At 51.0% G+C, this 5,615-nt stretch overlaps 1 pseudogene; it reads left to right on the forward strand.

Annotated features, from left to right (window-relative positions):
* The first annotated feature begins 5,296 nt into the window (after positions 1 to 5,296).
* Positions 5,297 to 5,414, forward strand: LOC138990075 (U4 spliceosomal RNA; annotated as a pseudogene).
* Positions 5,415 to 5,615: the final 201 nt, after the last annotated feature.

Consider the following 5,615-nt stretch of genomic DNA (forward strand, 5'->3'; position numbering starts at 1 on the left):
CCCAAATCCTTCCCGTCCTTCAAAGAGGAGAGCCGGGACAGTCCTGTATCCAATACAGGCTCACAGTTGTCTCTTACAGACTCAAACAGCTAAGCGCTGATTTTCCAGTATGTACAAACTTGAAACACCCATTCGCACTGATATCACAACCCTCGAATCCTCGCGCATACATACAAATGTGGTCAAAGGTAGGTTCACTGAAACGTACGTATTTTCAAACATATGTCAAGAACTGTGAATAGTCTGAGATTTTTCTCCTACTTGCCAGCAAGAGATTTCCCTGCCACAGTGTCATGGATGCTGGTAGAAAACACAAAATTCCTGGATTAGGCATGAAGGACGGTTTATTTCTAACAGCAATCTCAGTTGCCAGAGTATCGGCATTTTGGTGCCAGGTCTCTGAGTTGTCATTTCTACAGGGTGACATGAGAAGGACTCAGTGACACCTGCATCACCAGCCCCTTACGATGGTAGTGTGTTCCTTAGTCACAGGACCGGGGCTGCTTGAAGAAGACACGAAGCCTGGATCAGAGGGATGTAGGCATGCTCTTCCCTGACACGGGTCAGTGTCTCAGACCAGTCAGCCACTGCGTTGCAGCTGGCCGCATACGTATTTGCACCAAGACTTCTTGACCAGCTTTTCTTCTTTCTGACTGCCTCTTGTTCTGCCTTTTTTCCCCTCATTCAAAAAAGAAACAAACTCTTTGTCTTCTTTTCCATAACCTTCCAACCTCCACTACTTCTGATTTTTAATCACATCATTTACCAGAAGTTTCTATATCAGATCATCAGCTTTCTGGGTCTGGTGCGTTCCCCGGCTGAGATTTCTTTTTAGGGCATCACGCTGGGCTAGTTCCACTGTTTTTTCCCACCCCACGCCTTCCTCTTTTGTAGATTCCTTTTTCATTTTGCTTGTAGCACACCCTCAAACAACCTTTTCTAAAAGGCTATTTAGTTGATAGTCTATGTAGTTACAAGATGAAAGCCTCAAAATCACTTTCCCTCTGAACCCATTCTAACTGTCTGAGCTGTTGCTATGAATTCTGGGGCTAATTTGATCCTCTTTCTTGGTGAGTGATCTGTTTTTCCCTCTCTGGAAGATAAGATCTTATCACTGGTCTTCTCAAATTTCATAAGTATATTCCAAGGAGTTCTGCCTTTCAGACCAAAGATCTATGTCTTCAAACTAGGTCATTTTTTCCTGACCTCAAAACCTACACAACTGGTTTTCTCTTTCTGGAAAGCTCATAGAAGAGAGTGGGTGCCTGGCAGACCTCTGATAGAGAGTGTCTGCTGACCTCCTCTGAGTCATTTTTAGATCGTGACTTCCTTGCTCTGGCTTATCTTTCAGTTCAGTATAATCTTCTTGCCATTTTCCAGAAAGTCAGTACAGTCTCTTGCCACTGATGAACTCTTGGCCATATGGCCGGGGATGTCCACGGTTGTATGTTTCTAAGGGAATTTCAGGGTATGGAAAGGGAGGGATAAGGCTGTACTTGGTCTAACATCTGGAATGGGAAGTTCTCCTCCGGAAGGCTTCAGGTCCCTCTGAGCAAGGCTGGGAAGGAGCAGGGGAGGCAAGGAGGGTGCTGGGCATGTTTTCGCAGGCCTGACTAGGTTTCTGTGACTGAGGGAGTGGTCATGGGCTATCACTTGACTCAAGAATGTGGAACTTTGCTGGGGGCCAGATGCCAAGATGGTAATAGGAAGGAAGGAGGGTCCATGAGAATGGGAGGAAAGAGAGCTACCTAGGTGGGCTGGAGAAGCCTGGAGAGGGGCAAGTGGGGCCCCAGGCCTCTGTGGGCAGCCTTGGGGTGACCTGGCTCTGTTTCTGCCTTACCCTCAGGTCTGCAAGACAGAGGCCACCAAGCAGCTAGCTGGCAACACACAGAGCAGCTTCCTCTCCCTTCCAGACTCAAGCATCCCCTGGAGCGAGGCTACCTTTTGAGGGTCCGCTTGGACCTCGGTTGATGTGTCCGCATCCACATGGTTTAGTTTAGCTGGTTACTTTCCTCTGGACACTAGGAGTCAGTGGTGGGGTGTGTGGGGTGGGTGGGCAGCGGGGAGGCGGGGGAGGGGGAGCTGGGTGGTGTGTGTGGAGGGGAGATTAGGAGATCATTCTGAAGTGTGGGACCCTTTGTGAGGAAGACAAGTAGAAGAAGGAATGGCAGTGGAGGACTCTGGGCAGTGAAGGTCAAGGGGAAATGGGGCAAGACAATGGAAGAGGCCACCAAGTGGAGAAAAGACAGCTTGGGGTTCCCAGGAAGCTGCACCTGCTGGTACCCCCTGCCCCTCCTGTCTGACCACCTGGTGCCTTTGTGCCTCAGTTTCCCATTTGTTTGCTCCTTACTGAGCTTCCTTGAGGTCAGTGGGCATCCATCAGTCCCAGCTCAGGTGAGAGGTAGGTGATTGCCTGGGACCAGAGACTCAGAACTGCCCAGCTGTCCGGAAGCACTGAGTGAGGGGATGCAGCAGGCCCTGGGCTGGCACTACCTGGGCTGGGTAGGGGAAATAGAGGACCCTGGATCCTGCCTTCAGGGAGCCAGTAGCTAGTGGGGAGGAACAGAGCCCAGGTGAGAGACTTGGTTGACTTCCAACACGGAAGAACATTGCCCTGACCAACAAGGGAGCTGGAGCGAGGCAGCCCCAGGGATGGGCCCCCTGGGCTTGGTAGGAAGAGGGAGTCAGGGGACTCAGAGGCCACAGGTGAGTGGGTGGCTGATGAGCCTGCACTACAGCCTGAGTTCCAAGGGCAGCCCCAGGGCTTGTGACAAGTGTGAGAGAGCTGAGGCATGCATGGGCTACAGACAGGCTCAAATTCATGGCGTTGAACCACGACCCCGCTTCAGCACAAACCCAGCTGGAAGCACGACACAGGATGGGGCTGGATGCTTGGCAGCTCTCACTCGCATCCACTCGCATGTGAAGGAAGGAGCCAGGAGCACTGGAAGCAGACTTGTTAGCTCCCTAAGTCTCAGCTGGAGCCCTGGAGCTCCTCTAGTCCAACCTGCTTGCTCAGCCGATGTGGGAACCAGGGCCCAAAGGCAGAGGCCAGGTCTTCCCTCTACAGAGCACCCTGGGCATCTGGAAAAACCCCAGTTCCCCTCAGGGTCAGGTCAGAAACCTTTTCCTTTGGGATCCAACCTAATCCTCTGGGCAGGCCAGAGTCGCACCCCGTCAATCCCCCAGCTCCAAGAGTCCAGAGCAAAACCGCACTATCAGGTCTTAAGCTCCTCCAGCTGGGCCCAGGGTCCTGTTCTCCTGGTCTCTTGGGACTCAGGAGACTCAGTGGTCTAGTAGGGGAAGAAAAGAAGGAATGGCATTGTCCCCGGGCCCCTCTAGTTTTAGGCCCCACCCAGGCCCCCTCATCAGCCCTCAGCCTTTCTTGCCCTGCCTAGGGGCACCCACTCCTGGCCTCTCTGTCGCCTGAGCTGTGCAATATTTCCTATTTTTAAACTGCAAAAATGTTCCTAAAAGGTTCCAAGGCATCTTGGAGGTTGTTCTGGGGAGGGAGAAATGTCAGACTCCGAGTCTCTGAACTCACAGTGGTGTGGGCACTGGGGTGACTTGCCAGCTTGCCCTTGAAGCAGCACTGTACCTGTTCCCACCTGGTAGCCTGAAGGCCAGACCCCACATGTTTGGCATCTTTTGTAAGTTGACACTTCCAGATCAGCCCTTGGGGACAGTTTTGTAAGCCCTAAGCATGGTCCAGGAAGATTAAGAGGGAAAGGTGGCTCCAGGGCCCCCAGAAGGTCCCAGGGTTTAGGCCCACCCAGCTATATGGTGGTTAATTTTATATGTCAACTGGAAAGGTGTTTTAGGATGAGATTTACATTTGAATAGGCTTTTGAGAAAAGCCAATAGCCCTCTGTAACGTGGGTGGGCCTCATGCAATCATTGGAAGGCCTGAATAGAACAAAAAGCCCAGCCTCCCCTGAGTAAGGCGGAATTCTGCCAGGAGGTCATCTGGGCATTAGCTTTGCTGGATCTTCAGCCTGCTGACCTGTTAGAGGGAAACAATGACTGAAACTGCCCATCCTGCCTGGCCAGGCTCCATGGTAACCGTTTGCATGAGTTCTTTTATGACAGCAGGTCCTGGTAAGGAATATGCAACTATTCCAACCGGAAGAATTCAGGAAAGGTCAAAAGGAGATACCAGGTATCCTACCACCTCCCCAAATCCTCCTCGATGGAATCTATTTTGACTGAGCAATGCATGCGCTATCAGGAAGAACCAAAAGTCAGAAGGATTGGCCAGACAACCCAGAAACGAATCCCATCACCATAAAACCCAAGGCTGTGAGCCACATGGCAGAGCAGTCTTGGGTTCCCTTACCCTTCTGCTCCCTGCCCAGGCGTCCCTTCACAATAAAGTCTCTTCCCTTGTCAGCATGTGTGTCTCCTCAGACAATTCATTTCCAAGTGTTAGATAAGAGGCCCCTCTTGGACCCTGGAAAAGGTTCCCCTTCCTTCAGCAGACCCACACTACAGATTGGGATTTTCCAGTCTCCGTAATTTTGTAAGACAATTACTCGCAATAAATCTCTTCATATATATATTACAGACCAAATGTGTCCCCCCAAATCCATATGTTGAAGCCCAAACCCCCTAGTGTGATGGTATTAGGAGGTAGGACTTTGGGGAGGTTAATTGGGGTTAATTAGGCCTTGAGGACAAGGCTGTGACAGGCCTTTGACTCTACTGGCATGCTGATCTTGGACAGCCAGACTCCAGAACTGTGAGACACAAATTTTTGTTGTTCAACCCATCCAGTCTGTGGTATTTTCCTATGACGTCCTGAGCTAACATAACATCTTCTCAGTTCTGTTTCTCTGGAGAACCCTGATGAATACAATCCCATTGGTGGGCAGCAAATGGCAGAACCTGGGGTGGCCCCTAGGCCTGGGGAGCAGCCTTCCCCATCTTGGTCCAGCGCGGGGTCTGCTGGCGCAGCCCACTTCCTTCCTCACTCCAGCCAAGAGCCCTGTGGGAAAGGGCAGGCCAGAAGCAGCTGCGGGGGTCCTCCAAGAGGGCTGTGAGGTGGGGAGGGGCCTGGATGCTGTGGGCATAACAAGAATAGTGTGTTCTGATGTTAATCAAATGCCTTGACCTCCATTGTGTTTACAGTGAGGCAGGCAGGAAAGAAACTACACCACACCCATTTGTCAGAGGAGGAAACTGAGGCTCGGAGAGGGGAAGAGACTCATTTAAGGTCACAGAGCAGAGTATACTGCAGTCAGAATCAGAGCCAGGCCTCTGGGCCGGTACAGAGCAGGTACTGGCTCCATGAGTACACAGCTTTGCACAGTGGCAGTATCATAGCCAATGAGGTTTATCCAAAGCGTGATTATTGCTAACTGAAAACTTTATCTGATACACGTGCACAGAGTAAATGCACAATGGACAAAAAAGCAGTAAATAAATGGGCCTTACAGCTCAGGGCCTGACCACAGTAGGGGGTCAGCAAATATGTATTGAAATCAGCAAAAGAGGCCCTGAAGCCTGGTGCATGACGTCACAATGTCCCCACTGACTTCCTCCATCACACACACACACAGGAGCATCTCTCTAGAACACTTACAAAGCTTTGAAGAGGTTCTGTTTTGTCGTGGTCA

This window comes from Bos mutus, chromosome 11 (assembly GCF_027580195.1).
Source record: "Bos mutus isolate GX-2022 chromosome 11, NWIPB_WYAK_1.1, whole genome shotgun sequence".
Taxonomy (NCBI): domain Eukaryota; kingdom Metazoa; phylum Chordata; class Mammalia; order Artiodactyla; family Bovidae; genus Bos; species Bos mutus.